We start from the raw sequence: 26077 nt of genomic DNA, 5'->3' as shown, positions 1-26077 counted from the left end.
TCCTCAGTCATCTGTTTATTCTACTTACCATCCAAATTCTGATTATACAGACCCAACGGCTCTCTGATAATTGTCAGGAATACATGGTCCACAGAACTCTGTGCTCCACGCAAAGCTGAATTCAGAGATACCTGTGATCTAGAGTTCCCCGATAGAACAAAAACAAACAAACAAAGTTCAGATACACAAATAATTTTGTAGTGTAAGTATGCTCCATAAAATATTTAGAACACATACCAAAAAAATTAGTCATTGGCTTTTTTTCTGAGAAAAGACCAAATGGGTACTGCGAGAGGGCGGGGAGCGGGGGGGCGGGGGGGGGGGGGGGGGAGACAGGCTGGAATAGGAGGTCTCCGCCTTGCATGAAAAATTTGGCAGTGGCATCCGGGGTCTGGGTCAAGGCCAGGGTTGGGGCAAGGGCTGAGGCTGCAGTGCTCATGGAAGGTTCAAGGACCAGGAGTGGATCCCCATCACCAAGCTGTGCTGCCTGGTCAAGGACATGAATCTCAAAACCTGGAGATCTATCTATTCCCTTTGCCCATCAAAGAATCTGAGATCATTGACTTTTTCTTGGGGGCATCCCTCAAGGTTGGGGGCATCCCTCAAGGATGAGGTCTTGAACATTATGCAGGTGCAAAAGCAGACCTGGGCTGCCCAGAGGACCCAGTTCAAGGCATTTGTCACCATTGGTAACTGCAATGGACATGTTGGTCTGGGTGCTCAGTGCTCAAAGAAAATAGCCACTGCCATTCATGGAGCCATTATCTTGGCTAAGCTCTTTATTGTCCCTGTGCAGTGAGGCTCCTGGGGAAACAAAATCAGCAAGCCCCACACCGTTCCTTACACAGTGACTGGCGGCTGTGGCTCTGTACTGGTGGGCCTCATCCCTGCCCCCAGGGGTACAGGCATTGCCTCTGCCCCTATGCCTAAGAAATTTCTGATGATGGCTGGTATTGATGACTGCTACACCTCAGCCAGGGCCTGCACTGCCACCTTGGGCAACTTTGCCAAGGCCACCTTTGATGCCATCTCTAAGACCTACAGCTATCTCACCCCCGACCTCTGGAAAGAGACCATGCTCACCAAGTCTCCCTTTTAGGAATTCACTGACCCTCTTGTAAAGACTCACACCAGGGTTTCTGTGCAGAGAATGCAGCCTCCAGCTGTGGCCACCACATAATTTTATATAAGAAAAAGAAAGTGAATTAAGTTTGCTTTAAAGACATTAGTCATTGTCCATGTGAATTTCAGAATTAACTGCACGTCCTATGTTTTAAAACTGACAACCCTTCTGTGAATGACCTGTCAATGTTATTCTCTCAGATCTTGTTGCCAACGAGGAGCATATCCAAAAATAGGACCTGGGTCAGGTTTGCTCTGAGATTAGAAACCTCTTCTAATACTAGACCAGAGGGAACTTTTGTTTATCTGGGAAATTATTGTTCTCACTGAGTTTAAATTTTTTGAAACTAAACGAAGACCAGATATCTGCAGATGATACTGCTTTCCACTTGCCACATACGTGCCCTGAGGCAATGAATTATAGGCCACTACTTTGAAATGGAGGAGGGGGATGGGATGAAAGTCCCAATGTTTATGTACATTTTCTATTTTCCATTTAGTTCTCCTCTCTCTCTCTCTCTCTCTCTCTCTCTCTCTCTCTCTCTCTCTCTCTCATTTTCTCTTTATCTTCTCTTTCTGCTTTCTTTTTTACAATATCAAAAAAAAAAGTGTTGAAAAAAAAATATTTTTTATTTAGGTCAAGAGATCAGATAATTCTTACACTACAAAAGATATTTATAAAAATACAATAAGATTCTTAGAATCCCAGGAAGTCAGAGTCCTTTAGAGCACAAATACAAAGAAATAAATATGTCCACATCTTTTTTCTAAATTTACCTTCCAAGACCCTAGCCTTTTTTTTTTTCCATAAAGGTGTGATCTCATTGTAACTCAAAAGAGAAGTTTCTGACATCTACATATACTGGCTTTAAAAATATTTTTAATTTACTTTTTATGCATTTAATTTCATTGTTGACTGGATTATTCAAAATACATTTAAATGAATGAATGAAAGAGGACTGCACCAAAATGTGTGAAAAAAAATACTCCTTGCAGCATTATTTATGAAAAAAGACCAATGTAAATGTCCTTCAATCAAATATTGATTAAGTAAATGTGCTATAATTACCTACCCTAGTTATTAAACCTGATATTCATCATTATATCAGAGTTTCTAAAATAAGAAGTTAAATGATATAAAAAGTGGAAAAAGGATATAAAACTGTCATTTTCAAGGACAAAATAATTATGCATCTATGAAATCCAAAATTACCTAGATTATTTAAATTATAATAAATAAATTTCACAAGCTCACTAGATACAAAAGCAATAAAAACCCAGTTCTATTTTATACCAACTTAAATAGCTTGAAAATAAATTTTCTTTTCATTTATAGCAACAATTGGAGGGAAAGATTTTCAAGAACTCTATATAAAAAACTGTAAAATGCCAAAACCAGTTTGGCTCAGTGGATAGAGCGTCAGTCTGCAGACTCAAGGGTTCCGGGTTCAATTCCGATCAAGGGCATATACCTTGGTTGTGGGCACATCCCCAGTAGGGGGTGTGCAAGAGGCAGCTGATTGATGATTCTCTCTCATCGATGTTTCTAACTCTCTATCCCTCTCTCTTCCTCTCTGTAAAAAAATCAATAAAATATATTTTTTTTAAAAAAGAAAACTGTAAAATATTACTTATATAAAACCTTAACATTTAAAACATTAAATACCATACTTTCTGTATATCAAAAGATACAATTAAGAGTAAAAATGCAAGGAATAGAGTATCAAAATTAAAGGAGACCAAATAAGAGAAGGGATATATCAAGTTTATGAATTACAAGTGTAAATATTTCTTAAATGTCAATTCTCCTCTAACTGTCCTCAGATATCAAAACCTATGATAAAGCAGCATTAGTTGATACTGTGGTAGTAGTTCAAGGATTGGCAAGGAGACCAATGAAAAAGAATAGAGTTCAAAATCAGAGCTACACATAGGGTCACTTAATATATGAGAAAGGTGGCACTACAAAACAATAAATTGTGTCAGCTGGTTTACTCAGAGCCACCTTTAGAACTGGGATTCTTATTCGCCAGTTCCTGGGAAAGTTGGCTATGGTGGTTTACAGCTGCATCTCTTTCAGGAATTTCACTTAGCCAAAGAAGCTGCTTCATCTAAGATTATATTCTCCCTCTGAGGCTATCCCAAAACCAATGACTGACTTATGCAAGGGTCCAAAATCCTGACCCTAGCCTAGATTGCTCTCTGAACGATCATTCCAACTCAAGAATGCTTCTTGGGAATAATTTAGGTCACTAATGCAATTGTATCACCCCTGCTGAACATCTCACTCCACCCAACCCTGCTTCCTCTGTTCCCTCTCAGGTTGTAAAAAGATTAGTCATTGTCCATGTGAATTTCAGAGTCAACTGGATGTCCTACGTTTGAAAACTGATAATATAGTTTTACCTATGCAAAACTCTTGCATACAAATCTCAATGCCTTTAATTCTGTTTCATAGGAACCTCAACCTGGAGCACATTAGAAAAAATAATATTGTACTTCTTCATACCTTACATACAATCATTTTCATGGGAGAGTATATCTAAATGTGAGTGGTAAAACATTACATTTCAAAGAGGGTTTCTAATGTAATAGAGCCTCCACTATTTTGTAGTTGAAAAAAAAAATTAACAGGACACAAAAGCACTGACCATCAAGAAAAGAAAATGGGAGACCCTGCCATTTTGAAGGGAAGAGTGGCTTACTGGAAGCCTATACATCCCAGGAATCTACAAAACACGCAGGGAACAGCTGCAAAGCCAGGAACACCAGATCTTAAGCAGCATAAATACATAGACTCAGATGAGCTCTGCACCTTCTCATGGAAAGATCAGAATTCACTGAAGAAAAGGTGAGAGAGAGAGCTACATAACCAGATACCTAGAGAAGAGAGATCATGGGGTGACAAAGAAACAGACCACATATGAAAGAAAAGGAGGCAGCACCAAAAAAGGAAGTAAACAAAATAGAGGCAAGCAATATGTCAGAGAAAGATTTCAGAGAAATCATCATAAAGTCACTGAAAAGAATGGAAGACAAATTCAACAATATGTGTAATAACCAAGAGGAAATGAAGAAGAACCAAGAAGAAATGAAAAATGAAATTGCTGCTATAAAAGAACTCAATAGAAAGCATCAACAGTAGACTAGAAGTAGTAGAGGACTCCATCAGTGATCTAGAAGACAAGGTAGAAAAAAATGCAAGGAAAAAATACCCAAGCAGAGCAGCATCTAGAAAAAAATCTTAAAAAACAGGAAGAGAGCCTAAGTGAACTTTGAGACAAGACTAAACAAAAAAACAGTCTCATAATAAGAGTGCCAGAAGAAGAGGAAACTACGCAAGGAATAGAAAATCTTTTTGAAGAAACAATGACAGAAAACTTCCCTGGTATAGGGAAGAAAAAACTCACACAAATCCAAGATGCTCTCTGAGTCCCAAACAGAATGAACCCCAAAAGACAAACACTAAGGCAAATTACAGTGGTGCCTCGCATAAAGAACGTCTCACACAGCGAACGCTGCACACAACGAACTTCATTTCATGATTCATACAACGAACTTCGTTTCACACAACGAAGTCGCCCGAGCTTCCACGACCGCTTTGCCCGAGCTTCCACGATCGCTGCCGATGTATTGCATCCTTCCGTGCAGGCACTGCAGGCAGTCGTTAGTCACTGTGCTTAACTTAAGCATGTATCGCGGCAATCGTTCTTCATTACGAATTAAATCATGCACGTATCACGGCAGTCGTCCTTTTAAGTTAAACTCAATATTTTTTTTATATCATGATGTATCTAAATAAAAATAATAACAAAAAATTTATCTTTTTTATGTCATCTTAGCATATTTTATGCTACAGAACGAATTATTTTTTTAACATGTATTGTTATGGGAAAACGCGTTTCACATAACGAACTTTTCACATAACAAACTTGCTCCTGGAACGAATTAAGTTCGTTGTGTGAGGCACCACTGTATAATTAAATTGGCAAACACCAACAACAAAGTAAGAATATTAAAAGCAGGTAGAGAGAGACAGAAAGTTACCTACAAAGGACCCCCCATCAGAGTAGAGACTTATTTATTAACAGAAACACATCAGACCAGAAGGAAATGGAATGAAATATACAAAATCATGCAAAGGAAGGGTCTGAATTCAAGAATAGTGTAACCAGCAAAGCTATCAATCAAAATTGAGGGTGAAATCAGGAGCTTCACAGACAAAAAAAAAAAAAAAAGACTAAGGGAGTTTATTACCACCAAACCAGCAAAGCTAGAAATGCTAAAGGGTCTGCTATAAAAAGAAAAAACAGGAAACAAAGAAGGAACACAGGCGGAAAAAACAAAAATGGCTACAAACAAGTACCTATCAATAATAACTTTAAATGTAAATGGATTAAATACCCAATTAAAAGACATGGGGTAGTTGAGTGTATAAGAAAACAGAATTTATATATCTGCTGTCTAAAGAAAACCCACCTCAGAAAAAAGGACTCATACAGACTGATGGTGAAAAGACAAAAAAAGATTTATCAGGTGAATGGAAATAAAAAAATAAAAATAAAAAAAACCTGGGGTAGCAATACTTATATCTGACAAACTAGGTCTCAAAGTGAAGGACATAACAAGAGATAAGGAAGGCCACTTCCTAAATCAGATGGAATTAATTGACATATTTAGAACATTTCATCCCAAAGCCACAGAATATACATTCTTTTCAAGTGTACATGGGTCATTTTCAAAGATAGACCAAATATTGGGTAACAGCAAAATTCAAATTCAAAAAGATAGAAATCATATCAAGCATCTTCTCAGATGACAATGGCATAAAACTAGAAATCAACTACAATTTTTAAAAAATCAAACACCTAGATACTAAATAGCATGCTATTAAACAGTGACTGGGTTACCAGAGAGATCAAAGAAGAAATAAAAAGCATCATGGCAACAAATGGCAATGAAAACACTACAATTCAAAATCTATGGGACATAGCAAAAGCACTCTTGAGAGGGAAGTTCATAGCTCTACAAGCCTGCAGCAAAAAAACAAGAAACAATGGTAATAAATTACCTAACCCTATAACTCAAAGAGTTAGATTGAGAGCAATAAGAAAAACCCAGCATAAGCAGAAGGAAGTAAATAATAAAAATCAGAGAGAAGATAAATGAAATAGAGACAAAAAAAAAAAATCAACAAAAAACCATGAGCTGGTTCTTTGAAAGGATAAACAAGATTGATAAACCTCTAGCCAGGCTCACCAAGAAGCAAAGACAGAGGACCTAAATAAGCAAAATCAGAAATGAAAGGGGTGAAATAACAACTGATCCCAAAGAAATACAAATTATTATGAAAAAAATACTATGAACAACTTGATCCCAACAAAATGGACAACCTAGATGAAATGGACATATTCCTAGAAAAATACAAGCTCCCAAAACTCAACCAAGAAGAATAAAAAAAAAAAACCTGAATAGGCTGATAACTACCTATTCAAAGAAATTGAAACAGTGATGAAAAATCTTCCAGCAAACAAAAGCCCTGGTCTGGATGACTTTACCAGGGTGTTCTACCAAGAATTCATAGAAGAACTAAAACCTATCCTCAAACTATTCCAAAAAATTCAAGACCAAGGCACACTTCCAAGCTCTTTTTAAGAAGCCAGCATTATCCTAATCCAAAAACCAGATAAAAACATCACAAAAAAAGAGAACTACAAGCTAATATCCTTGGTGAACATAGTTGCTAAAATCCTCAACAAAATTCTAGCAAATCTGATTCAGCAATACATTAGAAAGATCATACACAATGATCAAGTGGAATGCAAGGATGGTACAATATCCGAAAATCAACAAATGTGACACATCTCATAAACAAACTGAGAGACAGAAATCACATAATCATATCAATTGATGTGGAAAAGGCATATGATGAAATCTAACACCCTTTCTTGATAAAAACTCTCAGCAAAGTTGGAATAGAGGGATTGTACTTCAACATAATAAAAGCCATATATGACAAACCTATAGCCAACATCATACTCAATGGGCAAAAACTAAACTCATTTCCCCTAAGAACAGGAACAAGATAAGGATACCCACTTTTACCACTCCTTTCAGACACAATATTAGAAGCACTAGTCATAACGATCAGACAAGAAGAAGAAATAAAAGGCATCCAAATTGGAAAAGAAATAAAACTGTCCTTATCCACAGATGACATGATACATACAAAGAAAACTCCAAAGACTCCATCAAAAAATTACTAGACCTAATAAATTAATTTGGCAATGTAAGAGGATACAAAATTAACATTCAGAAATGTACGGCCTTTTTATACACCAATAATGAGCTCACAGAAAGAGAAATGAACAAAATAATCCCATTTACCATTGCACCCCCCCCCCCAAAAAAAAAAAGATTCCTAGGCATAAACTTAACCAAGAACTTAAAAGACCTGTACTTGAAAAACAACAGGACATTGAAAAAAGAGATAGAGGAAGACATAAACAAGTGGAAGAGCATAGTGTTCATGGACTGTAGAATCAACATCATTAAAATGTCCATACTTCCCAAAGCAATCTATAGATTCAATGCAATGCCTATTAAAATACCAATGGCATATTTCAAAGATCTAGAACAAACTCTCCAAAAATTAATCTGGAATTTTTTTTAAAAAAGACCCCAAATAGCCATAGCTATCCTAAGAAAGAACAAAATTAGAGGGATCACAATACTACACATCAAACTATATTACCAAGTCTGCTGGAACAGACATATAGACTAATGGAACCGAATAGAGGACCCAGAAATTGACCCAAGCCATTATACTCAATATTTGACAAAGGAGGCAAGAGCATATAATGGAGCCAAAACAGCTTCTTTAATAAATGGTGCTAAAAAATATTTGATTAGATACATGCAAAAAAATGAAACTAGAACACCAATTTACATCATACACAAAAACAAATTCAAAATAGCTAAAGGACTTGAATGTAAGATGGAAAACCATAAAAATCCTACAAGACTCCATAGGCAGCAAAATTGCAGACATATGTTGTAGCAATATTTTTACAGACACAGATCCTAGGACAAGAGAGATTAAGGAAAAAATAAACAAATGGAACTTCTGAACAGCAAGAGAAACAACCAACAAAACAACAAGAAAGCCCACTGCATGGGAGAACATATTTGCCAATGTTATCTTCAATAAGGGTTTAATCTCCAAAATTTGCAGGGAACTCATACAACTTAACAAAAGGAAGATAAACAACACAATCAAAAACTGGGCAAAGGACCTAAATAGACACTTTGTGAAAGAGGACATTCAGAAAGCCAAGAGACATATGAAAACATGCTCAAAGTCACTAATCATCCAAGAGATGCAAATCAAAACAACAATGAGATACCACCTCACATCTGTCAGAATGACTATCATCAACAAATAGACAAATGACAAGTGCTGGAGAGGACGCAGAGAAAAAGGAACCCTCCTTCACAGCTGGTGGGAATTCATACTGGTTGCAGTCACTGTGAAAAACAGTATGGTGTTTCATCAAAAATTAAAAATTAAAGTTACATTTGACCCAGTAACACCACTTCTAGGAAAGTAAACAGAAACACCAATCAGAAAGGATATATGCACCCCTATGTTCATAGCAGCACAATTTACAATAGCTAAGATTTGGAAACAGCCTAAATGCCTATCAGCAGATGAGTGGATTAGAAAACTGTGATACATCTACACAATGGAATACTATGCTGCTATAAAAAAGAAGGAATTCTTTCCATTTGCAACAGCATGGATGGAATTGGAGAGCATTATGCTAAGTGAGATGAACCAGGCAGTGAAAGAAAAATACCACATGTTCTCAATCATTTATGGATAATAAAGAACATTATAACCTGACGAACAAAAAGGTAGATACCGAGAAGCATCAAATAGACTCAAATGACAGCGGGAAGGCTGGAGAGGGTTTGGTTGGGGGTAAGAGATCAACTGAAGGACTTGTAATGCATGCATATAAGCATAAACAATGGAAATAAGACACTGGGGGAGTGAGGTGAGAGCATGTGCCAGATGTTGGAGCAGCTGGGTGAAGGTCAATGGGGAAATGAAGGAGACAAATGTACTACTATTTGTAATACTTTAAACAATTTTTTTAAAATTGGAAAAACCAAAAGCAACGAGCAAAAAAAAAAAAAGACAGAAAAGAAAAAAAAAACCTAAAAATTGGACTACATTAAATATTAGACAATCTGTATATCAAAGGATACAATTTAGAGTAAAAAGGCAAAGAATATAGCATGAAAATATATACATTACATTTAATCTACAAAAAGTTTATATCCAAAATATATAAATACAAAACTTAATAATATTGTAGACAACCCCAAAGAAAAAAGAACAAGAGACTAGAATAGGTATTTCTTTCCCCTTTCCAAACCCCCCTTCCCAAGATATAAAAATGGCTAGCAAACATATAAAAGGGAATTCAAACTTATTGATACTTGGGAAATGCAAATTAAAACCACAATAAAATACTCACCTCAACCTCATAGGATTGGCAGGACTGACAATACCAAGTGTTAGTGAGAATGTAGAGCAACTTGAATTCTGAGACACAACTTGAGGAAACTTGTATTAGACAGGCTCACAAAATTGAACATGTGCATATACCATGTATGTCACTTTTAGGAATATCTCCAAAAGGCACAGTGTACACATACATAAAAAAACTTGTACATAAATGTTCATAGCAGCATTATTCATAACTAGAGGCCCAGTGCCCAAAATTTGTGCACTGGGGAGAGGGAAGGTCTCTCAGCCCAGCCTGCACCCTCTCACAATCTGGGAGCCCTCAGCTTCTGCATTAAACCTCTGCCCCGTGGTGGCCAGTGTGTGTCATAGCAACCGGTTATTCTGCCATTTAATCAATTTGCATATTAGTCTTTTATTGTATAGACTAGGGGCTTGGTGCACAAAATTCTTGCACTAGAGGGAGGGGGTCCCTCAACCAAGCCTGGCCTCCCTCTGTGGGAGGTGACCAGGCTGATCAGGGGAAGGCACCAGCCCATCATCTCGCTGTTGCAGCCACTGCCAGCCATTGTAGCCGCCAAGGTGTTTTCATCAACATGGACTCCAGTCCCTTCCCCATGAAAAAATGACAATTCTCTATAGGTATTTTTAAGATGTTTCTTTCATAGACTATGACATTTCTTTCTCTCTCTTTTTTTTAATCCTCACCTGAGGATATGTTTCCATTGATTTTTAGAGAGCATGGAAGAGAGAGGGAAATACATAGAGAAACATCAATGTGAGAAGGATACTTCGATTGGTTGCCTCCTGCATGAGCCCTGACCTGGGCTCCAGCCAAGGAGGAGCCTGCAACCTAGGTACATGCCCTTGCCGTTGGCAGGCTGAGGCATTATCCACTGAGCCAAACCTGCTAGGGCAGGATATGACATTTCTTAGCTCTCGAGCAGTGGACCTTCATTTGTTCCTCTAGGAGTGTGGTGGAAAAACCCTAGATAACCTTTTTGGATTCTTATCTTCCAGACTTTTGACTCAGTAGGTCTGGGGAGGGGTCTGGGAATTTGCACTACTGGCATTTTCCAGGTAAAACTAATGCTGTGGATCCTGGGACCTCACTTTGAGAACCACTGCCTAGATTTGGTTCCTGACTTGCTGTCTCCTGTGCCTGTTCCCACACCCACTTCCTTTAGTCCCTAAATCTTCTGTAGATAATCTCTCTCTGGTTTAGAATGGAACTCAAAGTGGGGAAATGGTATTATAGGTCTTATACAGCCTTCCACTTAAGGGATATGTCAAGGATAGTGGGAATTTAATTCAACATCACCACCATTTTTATTTTTTTTTAGTGTCTGATATGTTAAAAAGCACTGGTGGGAAGTGGTTAGAAATAAGTTTCTGCTCTCAGGAAACTTAACATATGTTAAGGGGGAAAGCCCAGCACAATGCTAACTATAGGAACCTCAGACCAAGTAAAGCGGTCCTGTCAATAATTAGATAGCTAAGGCTCCTCTTCTTGTATTATACATATTCAACTTTAAACCATCTGTTTTATTGAAGGAAAAGCTGAAGCTTTGAAAAGATATGTGACTGTTCCATATTAGCATAGTTATAGATCCTCAATTAAGGCTTAAATATTTTTATGACAGCAGTCCGGCAATTATGAATATTTAACAGGCAGCTGAAGATATGCAACTCTTTGCACAGGACTGAGATCAATGCTCTGTAGTTGTCTCATCAATGTGGCATTTGCAACCATGAAAGTGGACATGATCTAGAAAGAGAAAAGAACGAGATTCTGTGTCAAGCCTTGATAAATGTGCCCATTTAAATACAATGAAAATGCCAAAACCTGTTTGGCTCAGTGGATAGAGCGTTGGCCTGCGGACTGAAAGGTCCCAGGTTCGATTCCAGTCAAGGGCATGTACCTGGGTTGCGGGCACGTCCCCAATAGGGGATGTGCAAGAGGCAGCTGATCAATGATTCTCTCTCATCTATGTTTCTAACTCTTTATCTCTTTCTCTTCCTCTCTGTAAAAAAATCAATAAAATATATTAATAAATAAATAAATAAATACAAAAAAATAGCATCAACTTTTAAATAATAAATAATAAATAAATACAATGAAAATAAAAATATATCAGAAAAGGAGCTGGATTTTTATTTGCTACATTTATATCAACAATTACATAGCCCCACCTTGCTACCACCTCAACACATTCAAAATTCACCTCAGAGAGTGGGCACAGTGATGAGAAGCAAGAGCTTTCCTTCACATCCAATCTCTATCCTACATAAGCTGGGTGACCAAAGCAAGACACTGAGCCTCTCTGTGCTCCAGTTTCCTCCTCTGTAAAATGGGGGAAGTGACAAGGCTGACTTCAGAAGGCTGTTGAGAAGATTAAGTGAGGTGGTACATAATACACATTCTTTAAAAAATTTATATAAAAAAATAAAACTTATCTTGTCTCCAATCTGGTTCTTCTTTCTGTGTCCCTGATCTGAACCAATAGCATTGCCCTTCATCTAGTCAGTTTTCTTAGAAACCTGTGTCATTTTTTATTCCTTTTTCTTTCTCATTCCCCACATCCAATAATTCACCAAATGTTATTGATTCTAGCTCCACAGTGTCCTTCAAATACAGCCACCTCTCTGTGGCCTCTATTACTGCTCTCACTCCAGTCCTTAGCACTTTCACTTAAACCATGGTCATGCTGGAATTTCTGTCAAAAGTGTCTGCACTTCCAACGTGTTAGTTATACCCACCCATTCTCTACACTGCCTCAAGGACCATGTTCGTACACCTTAGGCCATTTTGCAGCCCTCCCTGGCAGTCTCTTTTCGCAGGCAGGATTAATTTTATGTTCTTCAGCATGCCATTCTAGGCCCTTCACAATATGCCCTAATATACCTCTCCATTTGGAGTAAAAATATTTCGTCTTATACTTTGAACCAAGAATAAATCAATATGGATCAGTGCATTTTAAAAATTCAAATGAGTAATTGTCTTGCAACTGTGTATTGACTTGGAAGGAGGAAGCAGTGGTTTTTATTTGACTCCTAGTGGAAAATACAAAATGCCTTATTAAACGTTGCAGAGATTCCTCACCACTGCTTCCCGTAACTAGGGGGACCCATGTGTCCTCTTTTGGCCAGAACAATACTTGTTTACAGCTATTGATCCTGTATAATTCTTAAGAGTTCCCCTGTTTTCTTCTAAAAAGTTTGGGCAATAACCCGTCTTGCCAAAACCAGTCAGTCTGGGATGAAGGGCAACAATGTAATGATCATCCCCCCCACCCATCTGATTAGGCAGTTGGCTTTGAAGTCACTCACAACCTCAGTGAGCATCTCCTACTTCCTTTTGGAAGCACTTCAGGGCTGCTTAATCCTTGCTGAAGCATCTCTTCCAAAGCATTTCTTCATACTTCCCCAACCCCTTTATTACAAGTCATCTCATAGCCCTACACTCTGGACCTAGTTGATAATAAAAACTAATAACTAAAAAGTGGCTCGATGTACCACCTTCCCAGAGAGCATTTATGAATTTTAAAAGGACCTTAAGAGCCCTGACCAAAAGAATGACTAATGGAGGGAATATAGGAGAATTGTGTCGGTGTCAGCCATGTCATTAAAGTGATGCATCAGAGGCCAGGGATGGCATGAGGGACCAGGGGTGACGTGAGCCATTGCTCACACCCCAGAATGAGGAAAGAAAGGTAAGGGGGGTGGGCGTGGGAAGCAGATAAACAATGAATGATCCTGGAAACTAAAAGAAATGTGAAAATTAAATAAAGGGATGACTCAGGGAAATTAGAGCTAGGGACTTTCTTGTCATGTATTTGGAAATTGAACATGAGAAAAAATTCTCAGAAGTAGGAATATCCAAGCTATTAAAAAGAACTTGTAGTTTTGCAGCCAATTCAAAGCACGCAAATCACATATCTGATGAGATTAATATCTAGAGTATATAAAGAATTACAACCCAGTAACAATAAAACAGACAACCAAATTCAAAAAGTAGGCAAAGGACTTGAGTAGACATTTCTCCAAAGAAGATATACAAATAAGTACATAAAAAAAGATGCACAAAATCAGTAATTATTATGAAAATGCAAATGAAAACCACAATGAGTTACCACTTTACAATCATTAGGATGGCTATTATTTTTTTAAAATATATTTTATTGATTTTTCACAGAGAGGAAGAGAGAGGGATAGAGAGTTAGAAGCATCGATGAGAGAGAATCATCAATCAGCTGCCTCTTGCACACCCCCTACTGGGGATGTGCCCGCAACCAAAGTACACGCCCTTGCCTGGAATTGAACCCGGGACCTTTCAGTCCACAGGCCAATGCTCTATCCAGTGAGCCAAACTGGTCCCGGCTAGGATGGCTATTATTTAAAAAAGGAAAGAAAGGAACAGGTCTTGGCAAGGATATGGAGAAATTGAAACCCTTGTACATTGTTATTGGAAATATAGCAGTACAGTGATTATGGAAAATGGTATGGCAGTTCCTCAAAAAATTAAACATAGAATTACCATATGATTCAGCATTTCACTCATAGGCATATACCCCAAAGAGCAAAGCATGGTTTCAAATAGGTATTTGTGTACCAACATCCTAACATTATTCATAATATCCAAAAGATGAAAACAGTCCAAATATCCAACATATATATGGATAAACAAAATGTGTTATATTACCCATCTTTAAAAAATAAAATTATTCTAGATGCAACATGGGTGAACTTGGAAACAGTATGCTGAATAAAATAAGCCATACAAAAATATTGTATGATTCCAGTTACATAAAGTACCTAGATTAATCAAATTCATAGACATAGAAAATACAATAGTGGTTACCAGAGGCTGTGGGGAAGAGGAAAACTGAGAGTTACTGTTTAATGCACATGTGTCAAACACAAGGCCCACGGGCCAAATCCGTCCCGCCAGGCCTTGCAATGTGGCCCGCACCGCGCTGTCATCACTGCACTCCGCTGCGTTTCCATCACAATGACAGTTTATGACTGTTCAGTAAACCATTCGGCCCGCGATTTAGGCTGGATTTTAGATTTTGGCCCCTTCTCTGACTGAGTTCGACACCCTAGTTTAATGGGTATAGAATTTTAGTTTGGGATTATGAAAAATTCCAGAAATGGATAGTGGTGATGGCTATGCAATAATGTGAATACATTTAATGCCTCTGAGTTTTACACTTCAAAATAGTTAAAGTGATAAATTTTATGTTTGCACATCTTACTACAATTTAAAAGCCAGATTAAAAGATATTGAAGAGTTTTAAACAGGAATTCTTGTTTTCTTAATTACTATATTTTTTAGAGACGATTTTACTTGTTTTATGAAGGACACATTTTCTAAAGGTGGGGAAACAAGATAGAAACAGGTGAGAGTTAGTGACATTAGTGATAGAGTTAAATGGACAGGTAGAGACTTAAAAGAGAGAACCACTCTGTGCTCCAGTTACATTGCTCTTCCTATACCAACCCACATGTGTTCCACCTCAGAATCTTTATACTTGCTAGTAGAGGCCCAGCACACAAAATTTGTGCATGGAGGTAGGGGTGTCCCTCAGCCCAGCTTGCACCCTCTCCAATCTGGTACCCCTCTCACAATCCAGGACTGCTGCCTCCCAACCACTCACCTGCCTACTTGCCTGATTGCCCTTAACTGCTTCTGCCTGCCAGCTTGATCACCACCTAACCACTCCCCTGATCGATGCCTAACTGCTCCCCTGCCAGCCCAATTGCCCCTAACTGCCCTCCCTTGCTGACTTGATTGCCCCTAACTGCCCTCCCCTGAAGGCCTGGTCACCTCTAACTGTTCTTTCTTACAAGCCTGGTCCCCGCCAACTGCCCTTCCCTGCAGGCCTAGTTACTCCTAACTTCCCTCTCCTGCTGGCCTTGCCCCTCCCAACTGCCTTCCCTAGCAGACCTGGTCACCCCCAAGTACTCTCCTCTGCAAGCCTGGTAGCCCCTAACTGCCCTCTATTGCTGGCCAGGTTGCCCCTAACTGCTCTCCCCTTAAGGCCCAATTGCCCCTAACTGCCCTCCCTTGCAGTCCTGGTCCCCCCAAATATTCTCCCCTGCTGGCTTGATTGCCCACAACTGCCCTCCCCTGACAGCCATCTTGTGTGTTGAAGTGATGGTCAATTTTCATATTACTCTTTTATTAGATAGGATTTCATCTGCCAGGTTGTTCTTGTCACAAATCTTAATATGTTTTTTCTTTATTATTTAGCTCCCTGTTTAAATATTAGTTCTTCAAAGAGACATTCCTTGACTACCCCAGATAATCCTCCCCACATATACACCCCTTTCCCTATCTGGTCCCTATCCCAATATATTTTCTTCATAGTACATAATCACTAACTGAACATGTATTTACCATTTGTTTATTTAACTATTTGTATCCACTTTCCCTTTATAATATACACAGAAGAGATTTGATCTGTAGTTTTTGCATCTGAATCCACTTGGCCTGCTTATTGTAAATGTTCAATAAATATCTGTTACATGAATGAATAAATTAGTCTAGATGAAAGTGTATATATTTAATGGTAGAAATACAAAGAAAGTTCACTCTTTTCCCCCCCATCCCCCCACTCCCCTTTGGTCACCTTTGCCTCAAAGTTATTGGCTGAGAATTAGTTTGTAAGAAAGGTATTTTAAAAGAAAAAAAGGTTAAGGTATAAAATAGGATTTTGAAGAAATGGAAAAGTAGAATTGTTCAAAATTGTTAAGTGACTGGTTCAGTCTGTGGTTATAAAGTCAAAGCAAATTCACTCAATCGATATTTAACTGCCTGCTTTGGGCCAGACCTTGTATGAGTTGCTGGTAATTTAAAAGGGATGAGTCTGGCCAAGGACAATTACTTTATATTCCAAAACTTGACAGTGGGAAGTGTCTTTTCTCCCCAATTTCTAAAAATTGTACTGATTCAGCACTAAAGGAATACATCCTAGTTACAGAATACATTGCCTCTACCCTCATAGGTACTACAAACTACTTAGAAAAGCCCACTATTTAGACAGGTTAACAATACACATAATCTACAATTTGAGACCTTGAGTATCAGGTTAAGTTGAGCTGAAACTATTGGGTAAAATTCATTAACAGAGGCTCTTTGAGCTGGCCTTTTGACTTCCTCTTGGCAAGGTTTTTATTTCCCATTTGAAACTGGTCTTCCTTAAGAAGGTCCAGATTAGGACTGCCTATGTACAGAATGAGCCTCTACAGGAAGCATATCAAGGGACATGTGTTTGATTGCAAAAAACAGAAAATCCAATTCAAACAGTATAGGAAATAACATATGTATTGCATGTGTCATTGAAAACTCCAGAGATAGAGTGAAATCCATTTGCAGTTTGTCAGAACTCTGGGACAGTCCTAGTAGTTGTCTCCCCTCTGCCTTCTTATGTGTGTTGACTTCATCCTCAAGCCTCTAATTTCCACATCACACCATTTTGGAAGAGAAGGAACTTTTAGTTCTCCAACCACCAAAAGTTTTCCACTCTAACTGACCCAACTTAGTTCTCATTCTCATACCCTTGGAACTAATCATTGAGACTAGGGCAATGTCAGGGCCTGACTGCCATAGGTTTAGAAATAGGAAGGAGGTAATCTCCAAACCAGTCACCATGGCAACAGGAATGAGATTATGCTGATTGGTTTAGGTCAGTCTGAACCTCCTCCCACTTTGGCTGAGGTTGGGGTGATCTGGAGGCAACCCGACCCATGAACATTGTGTTAGGAAGCAGGGAGAGGGGATTTTGCCTGAAAGGAAAGTAACAAATATACACCACAGGTGGACCCTCCCTCCCAAAGTGGAAAGATTCAGACTCATTCACTAAAAGAAGGCAGCAGTATGGTGAGTGATATCTGGGGAAATGAATCGGTGCTTGTAAAGCACTTGTAGAATGATCACTAAACAACAAGAGTGTCGTCATTGGAATGCTTTGTACATGTGCTAATTGCCATTGCCTGAGCTCAGGACTGTTTCACTGCTGTGGGGCTGGCAGCAACCTCCTTGCCAAGATTGTTACCTTGGGCCAGCTGAGCCACAGAAGCTTGGAGTGTTATTTAGCTCCTCGTTGATCTCTGTGACAGTCATTACCTATTTCATAACAGGTAACGCTCCCTCAGCATTAAAATAAAAAGAGGGGAGAAAGTTCAGCAGCAATAAGATTAGTACATCTTCTTGTAGCCCCTCCTCAACACAAATATGCACACTTTTCCAGGAATGAACAGGCCCTTCATTGATTCAGTATCTCTCATCACTCTCTTCTCTGAAGGGAGCAAGTTGATTGCCAACTGCTTATCAGCCCATCCCTCTCTTCAGGGTGGCCACACCACGTGGATAAGAAGCCTGCTTTGGGAGTCATCTCAGCTGGGTTCCAGACCTGGCCATACTGTGATATCTACTGTGTGGCCTCAGTCCTTCCATCTCTCTGGGTCTAAGTTCCTCCTATGTCCATTAGTTGCCCTGTCAAGTTTTAAGACCCTAAGTTTCTATGACCCCAGGTAAACTTCCCTGGCAGAAAAGTCCCAATCCTAGCTTAAATTTTTAAAAATATTCTTAGTTCAAGTGCTCCAGAAAAACAGACTCCCACGTGGAGATTTGTGTAAGGAAGTTTATGGGGAGTGCTCTTGGGATCAGCACTTATGATGGATGGAAGGAAGAGGGACAACAGGTAGAACTGTAGTTCAGTCCTAATGCAGGCTTCAGCCATGCCGGGAGCAGCAGAGCTTCATGGCCCTTCCTAGCCTGAAATGGGGAGAGGCCTGGGTTTCTGCCAACAAGGAGATGGCTGCACCTCCCCCCAGAGAGAGAGAGAGAGCGGGCCTTGAGCAAGGCAGTTTTCTTAAGCTATTGGCGATTGCCCAGGAAGGGCTCAATCATGAACTTTTAACAGCCAACACTCCTGGAGAACAAGGGACTGAATGCCTCAATCCTGAGGGGGATTTGGTGATCTGTGTGTCTGGACAATAGTACCCACCTCATGTCCTACCACCACAGCTTCAGAACATGGGACCAGGGCAACCAGGGACCACGTCTCTTCCTTCCCAAGTCTCTGTCCCTATGTGCTAACCCAAGGTTAACTCAAGGACTTTTTGTCCTAGTGATTTCCCGAAGGGAGCACTAACCCTGGAATTCTCCTTGCCTTGTTTTCAATCCAATGACATGCCTGAGCATAATTCAATTATGCAAACAGACCTCAGAGGAAAGCCAATCTCCCTGGCATTACAAAGCATTGTTACTTTGGCCCTTATGAACTAGTGCATTGCTTTTTAAAGGGAATTTTAATTTATCCCCAGAAAAAAGGAATCATGCATTGAATGTTTGAGAACAGCTATACACGTGTATATCCTTATGACAGTTGATAGCACCTGGTGTAACATTATTAGCATTTCCTTAATTTATACCCAGGGAACTAGAGGCTTTTTCTGGAGGGGCTCTATGTCTGAAGAGCTCTCTCCTTCCCAAAGCTAAGAGTAAGGGGTGGGGGGGAAACTTCTTTACACAATGAGATGGACTAACTAATTTTAACATTTCTTTTTCCTTTTTCTGCTATATTTCTCTGGCTTAACTATTTTAGAGTACCCTTTTCTTATATTTCTCTCCTTTGGTTTTGAACAAAAAGCATGTCTTAAATATATCTAATCAATAAGAAAGATGCAATTCCATTACACATCACTTCCCTTAATAGGACCTATTTTAAACTTGGACTTCCTGGAACTAAGCTATATAGTGGTTTATCAGAAATAATTATATAGTTTGAATAAAGTATATTTGCAGGTCCATATCTGCCTCTATGAATAGAAATTTATACAAAGCCACCACAAGAACTCTTGAAATGTTATCCTCATTTAAGTAGAATCATTCTGCTGGCTGTTTAAGAAGGATATAGAGATAACCACCACCCCACTCCACCCCAACACCAAATAGTTGTTGGAATTCAACTTTCAAAACATAACTCAATGTGTTATAAGACATTATCCTAGGCTGAGGAAATTCTCACTGTTATAAATCAATTGTAATTTTTTTTTACAGAGAGTCTATGCCTAACACTGCTCAGTGGTATATCAAGAAGCATAAAAAATTTCCTGCCCTTGAGAAATCTCATTGGGGAGAACAGACTAGCACATGAAATAATTAAAGCACAGTTAAATCTAAAATGCTCTAAGTTTAGTGGTGACTCATGGAGGGGAGGGCTCAGTCCCTGCAGGCTCATGTAGATATGAAAGCTCTTACAAAAGGGTTAGGAGTAAAGCCTTTGAAAGCCCCAGTTGAACTGCAAATATATTTTCTGGGAGGGGCAGTGTTTTGAGTGTTCATTACTCTTTAATGCCTTATCTATAAATTATTGATTAGACTGCTGAACACTGAGTTATACTTGAAAGGAAGTGCTGACAGTGGGTCAGGTGAGCTTAGAGAAAGAAAGGACCCAAAGAAGGTCAGAGAGCTAGTGGTACCACTTGAGGAAGGGCAGGCCTGGCCGAGAATCCCAGGGACACTGATCCTCAGTGGACAGAAAGGCTCAAAGTAGGGAAGAAGAGAAAACCGGGAGAAAGTTTCCCCAAAACAATATCTGTCTACTTCAAAATTCAGGTCCAAGTTTAAAGGGGATTGAGAAGTATTACAGCCTCTTTGGACATTTCAAACCACCCCTGGTCCGGGACATAGTCCCTATCTACAGGGGGGCTTGATGGTCCCTCCCTTCTTTGCTAATTCAAAGCCTTTAACATTGGTAGAGATCAGAAAGAGGAATATGTGAGTCACAGCAGCATGACTCAAGACTTCCACGGAGAAGCCTAGAAGAGTAGGCAGTAGGCAGTCCATAACAATAACTAGTATTAATTGAGCAATAGCGCTGCCTGGCACTGCTGTATACATTTATAATCAGAACTTCATTTAATATTCAAAATCATACTTTGAGACAGTGATAATCTCATTGCACAGATGAGGAAAATGACCCTCCTATAGGTTGTGTAATCTGCCTTAAAGGAGCTCATTACAATGAGCTCCATAATTCATTCGTGGAATGAATATTGAATGAACAAACCAGTTAAGAATATTCCATGAGATTGAAAACTATTAAAATTATCAAGATTTGTAAAGTATCTGAATACTGACAAAGTACTTTTATTCTTATTATCTCCCTCGATTCTCACAATTCTGTAAGGAAGACTTTACTCTTTTCTTCTGCAGAGAAGAAAATGGACAACCAAAAAGGGTCTGTCACTCGCCTGTGATTTCTCAGTTAACAGGAATAGCTTAAAACAGAATCCAAATCCAGGTGTTTGAACACCAAAGCTATCTTTGTTCCCATCAAAGGCTCAAAGTCCAGAAATAGGAACATAATCTGAGGGACGAAGGGAAAGGGTGCCCTCACATGGATAAACACAGTTACAACATTTAAAATTGGTTCGACTTTCCCATGATTGTTTTTCTTACAGTTCCTCTCTATCCCTATTATCTTGCATACAATACCTGCCTTTTTTCAAAGGGGACTTTTTTTTGTGTGTGTGTGAGGGGAGTTCCAGTAGGCAGCATGGGAAGGTAAACATATTATAGACAAAGATAGCATCCTACCCTGAAGCCGGTCTTGAGCAGGAAAAGGGATAATCACAGAATTAGGAGAGGAAAAGCCAGCAGAATCCCTGCGGCTTGTGAAAAAGAGGAATGGGAGCAGAGAGGAGCAAGAACAGACTGGAAAGGTGACATTGGGACCTAATTGGTGAGAGACCTTCCTGAGTTCATGCCACTGGGGATGTGACCATGGCAGTGAGGTCCCTGGGAATAGGAGCTTCAGCCAAACTACCTGCCCATCCCCCGGTAGCCACCCCACAACGTCAATCCTTCTCTTGGAAAGACTGCATTGAAGCCATTAAGATAATGCATTCCTTGCTGACTTTGCCATCGGGAGCACCAGGCCCATCCCTTGAGCCAGACTTCCTTTGACTGGAAGAACTAGAGGAGCTGCTGCCACAATAACACAGTTCCCCTGCCTACTTATACCATTGAGCTAGGGGAGATCCCTGGAAAAAGTTACCCACCTACTTTACTTCCCCAAGGCAGGGCAATCGCCAAGGACACACAGATGGAGAGGAGTCTTAGGGAATGTTCCTGCTAGCTTTAAATGGCAGCTAGAAGTTACCATGGCAACCAGATTCCTTACCACCAAGCTATGAAGCGGGGAGAGGCCTGTAGAAGGACTGCAGGAGCCAGTGCAGCTCTGGTCTCCCACCCCCACTCTGTTGGGAGAGTCCTTCTTAGGTCAGAGGCATCCCTGGGGGCCCAGCCCTTTCTTATGGTATCTGGAAAGACTGCATGGGTGTCAGTTCTTTGCCATAAAGGAATAGTGCTTATGAAGAAGGAAGAGAAAACAAATGAATGCCTGCTGTCACTCTCAACAGTGACTTTGCCATTGGGAAGCATTTGATCTGCTTGTGTCCTACATAACTTTCCTTATCATGGTCTCTCTTCTTAAGTTCCCTCCGTTAAATCCCTTAACTTAAAATAACATATCTAATACCCAAATATGTGAGTTGTGCCTCTTGGGGAGGGGGGGGGGGCAAAATGAGTGGACAGTGGAGCTGGGTGGTTAAGGAGAACACAGGTTCAATTGTTTTAAATTTCAATATTCAAATTATCCATTTGTGTGTGATTTATATGATTGAAATTTAGTCTGAACCATGAAAGAGATGGAATATGAATAGAAACAAAACTGCTTTGGGAGCCAAAAGGCATGAGTTCAAGTCCCAACACTGTTGATAACAAAAAGTATGTGACACAGTCAAAGCACAGCCTTTGGAGTCACAGGCATCTGGGTCTGCCTCCCTGTCCTTTATAATATCTACCAGTAAAATTTAGCGATTAAGTTAAGTGAAGAAGGGCACATCTAATATAATAAAAAGGTAATATGCAAATTGACCCTCATGCCCTCACACAAGATGGTCACCCCCAGGGGGTCAAAGATGGCCACCACAAGATGGCCAGCAGTGGAGAGCAGTTGGGAGAAATTGGGCCTTGCAAAGGAGGGAGGGAAATTGTGGGGAACTAGAACTTCAGGCAAGGGCAGTTAGGGGTGACCAGGTCAGCAGGGAAGGGCAGTTGGGGACAACCAGGCTGGCAGGGGAAGACTGTTTGGGATTACTGGGCCAGCAGGAGAGGGCAGTTGAGGACAATCGGGTCAGCAGGGGAGCAGTTGGGTTTTGATCAGGCTGGCAGGAGAGTGGTTAGAGGTGATCAGATTGGCAGGCAGGCTAGCAGTTGGGAGCCAGCAGTCCCTGGTTGTGAGAGGGATGCCCAAAGGGTCCCAGATTAGAGAGGGTGCAGGCTGAACTGAAGAACACACACTCCTGCCAGTGCACAAATTTTATGCAGTAGGCCTCTAGCTCATATATAATTGGTTGGAGTTTTAAAGACAGCTTTATTGAGATATAATTGACATATAGTATATAGAGCATAATTAAAGTGTGTCATTGATGTATAAAATGTATCATTTGATACATTGAACATATGCATACTCCCTAGAAACCACCAATTCAATAAAATGAGTATATTATCACCCTCAGGTCTTCTATGCCCTTTTTAATTTCTTCCTACCATCCTTTCCTGCCCCCACACCTAACCAACTGCTAATCTACTTTCTGTCAGCATATATTAATTTGCATTTTCTGAAGTTTTATAGAAATAGAATTAGACAGTATATTCTTTTTCTCTTTATGTATTAATATATTACATATGTGTCCTTATCCCCCCATTGCCTTCCCACTACCCCACTCATGCCCTAATCCCTTGGGTATCTGCAACTATTGGTTATGCTTATATGCATGCATACAAGTCCTTGGTTGATGTCTCCCCATTACCCCCATCTTTACCTACCTTACCTCTGAAGTTTGATGGTCTGATCAATGCTTTTCTGTCTCTGGATCTGTTTTTGTTCATCAGTTTATGTTGTTCATTATATTCTACAAATGAGTGAGATCATGTGATATTTATCTTTCTCTGACTGGCTTATTTTGCTTAGCATAATGCTCTAAAGTTCCATCCATGCTGTTGCAAATGGTAAGAATTCCTTCTTTTATACTGCAGCATAGTATTCTATTGTGTAGATATACCACCGTTTTTTAATCCACTCATCTGCTCTATTCTAATAAACTAGACAGTATATTATATTTTAAGAGTCTGATTTCTTTCTTTTTTTTTCTTTTTTTTTTAATAAATTTTTATTGTTCATATTATTACAAATGTTCCTTTCCCCCCCCTTCTCACCCCACCCTCTGCCCTTTCCCCACCCCCCATTGTCCTCATCCATAGGTGCACAGTTTATGTTCAGTCTCTTCCCACATCCTCCTCTCCCCTTTTCCCCAAGAATAAACAGTTCACTCCCCTTCCATACCTCTGATTCTATTATATTCAACAGTTAATATTGTTCCTCAGATTTTTTTTTTTTTTTTTTTAGTTTCCTTGGTTTTTAGATTCACTTGTTGATAGTTACATATTTGTTGTTCATAATTTTTATCTTTATTTACTTTCTCTTCTGAAAGAACCCCCTTCAGCAATTCATATAATTCTGGTTTGGTGGTGATGAACTCCTTTAGCTTTTTTTTATTAGTGAAGCTCTTTATCTGACCTTCGAATCTGAGTGATAGCTTTGCTGGATAGATTATCTTTGGCTGTAGGTTCTTGCTATTCATCACCTTGAATATTTCTTGCCATTCCCGTCTGGCCTGCATGGTTTCTGTTGAGAAATCAGCCGACAATCGTATAGGTGCTCCTTTATAGGTAACTACCTTCTTTGCTCTTGCTTCTTTTAATATTCTCTCTTTGTCTTTTGCTCTTGGAATCTTAATTATGATTTGTCTTGGTGTGGTCCTCTTTGGATTCCTTTTGTTTGGAGTTCTGTGTGCTTCCTGGACTTGTAAGTCTAATTCTTTCACCAGGTGGGGAAAGTTTTCTGTCACTATTTCTTTCAGTATGTTTTCGATATCTTGCTCTCTCTCATCTTCTGGGACCCCCATAATTCTGATGTTGGTTCGCTTGAAGTTGTCCCAGAGGTTTCTTACATTATCTTCAACTTTCTGGATTCTCTGGCCTTCTTGCGTCTGCGGAGGAGTGTCTTCTGGCTCTTTATGTTCCAAATCTTTGACTTGATTCTTGCGATCTTCCATTCTGTTTTTAGGACTCCATAAAATATTTTTTATTTCAGACAATGTATTCTTTATTTCTTGTTGATCCCTTATTATTTCTAGTTGATCCCTTTTCATATCCTCATAGGTCTTGTTTATTTTATCGGCCTTTTCTAGGAGATTCTTGAACAACCTTATAAGTGTGGTTTTGAACTCTATATCCAGTCGCTTTTTGTCTTCCATTTCTTTCATTTGTGATCTATTTGGTTTAGGCATTTTCGCAGGCAGCTTTCCTGATGGGGCGGGGTTTCAGGGTGGAGCCTACAGCCTTGGCTTCCGTCAGCCCCGCCCTATGCGACTCCTGAGACTCAGGGTCCTTCAGTACTTGTTGCAAGTGCCTCTGAGAGAAAGGTGCCCTGGATTTTCGCCTGCTGCCAAACTGTCTATGCTCTCCTCCAATGAGTCCGGTATTGGGGTTCAGTTCAGTTAGTAGTGGGATTGGAGGTGGCGTTCAGAGCAGTCTGGAGCCCCTGTCTCCTTCCCGTCAGGGCAATCCCGGGGCACAGCCGGCAGGCCCTTCTCTGCGCGCAGTGTGAGCGCCTCCGGGACCTCCTTTCGCCGCTTCCCCAGAGTCCCGCCTTACAGCCCGGCTCCCTATGGATGAACCTGGGTCCCCGGGGTCTGGCCTAGAATTGGGGTTCAGAGCAGTTGGAGCTGGGCCCAGCACAGTCGGAGCTTTTCTCTCCTTCCCGCTTGGGACCGCCAGCCAGGCACTCAGCCTCCCTCCTCTCCGGCTCTGTCCTCTCCGCACGCACCGCATGTCTTTGTACCTTGGGCTTTTACAGCTCCTCCGCGCTTCCTTCTGGTTTTCTCCTTGCTTCTTGTTGTAGAATTTCCAGTCAGTCGACTTTCCTGTAGTTCTAGGTAATGTCCATTTTATATTTTAGTTGTATTTTGTTGAAATTGTTGTGTGCGGCTGTGGCTAGTTGCCTACCCGAGCAGCCATCTTGGGTTCTCAAGAGTTTAATTTCTTTCATTCAGCATAATTATCTTGAGAGTCATCCATGTTAGTTGTGTACCAATACTTCATTCCTTTTTACCGCTGAGTGTATGAATACTGAAATTTGTTTATCCAGTCATCTGTTGCTGGACATTTGGGTTGTGTCTAGTTTTAGGCTATTACCAAAAAGTTGCTGTGTACAAGTCTTCGTATGAACATATATTTCCTTTGCTCTTGGGTAAAATTCTAGAAGTGAAATGATTGGC

At 39.9% G+C, this 26077-nt stretch overlaps 1 pseudogene; it reads left to right on the top strand.

Moving 5' to 3' along the window:
- The first annotated feature begins 349 nt into the window (after positions 1 to 349).
- Positions 350 to 1216, top strand: LOC118719461 (annotated as a pseudogene).
- Positions 1217 to 26077: the final 24861 nt, after the last annotated feature.

Source organism: Pipistrellus kuhlii, unplaced genomic scaffold, assembly GCF_014108245.1.
Source record: "Pipistrellus kuhlii isolate mPipKuh1 unplaced genomic scaffold, mPipKuh1.p scaffold_m20_p_1, whole genome shotgun sequence".
In the NCBI taxonomy this organism is placed as follows: Eukaryota; Metazoa; Chordata; class Mammalia; order Chiroptera; family Vespertilionidae; genus Pipistrellus; species Pipistrellus kuhlii.
The sequence above is the reverse complement of the archived record's forward strand: the minus strand, read 5'-3'. Positions and strand labels throughout refer to the sequence as shown.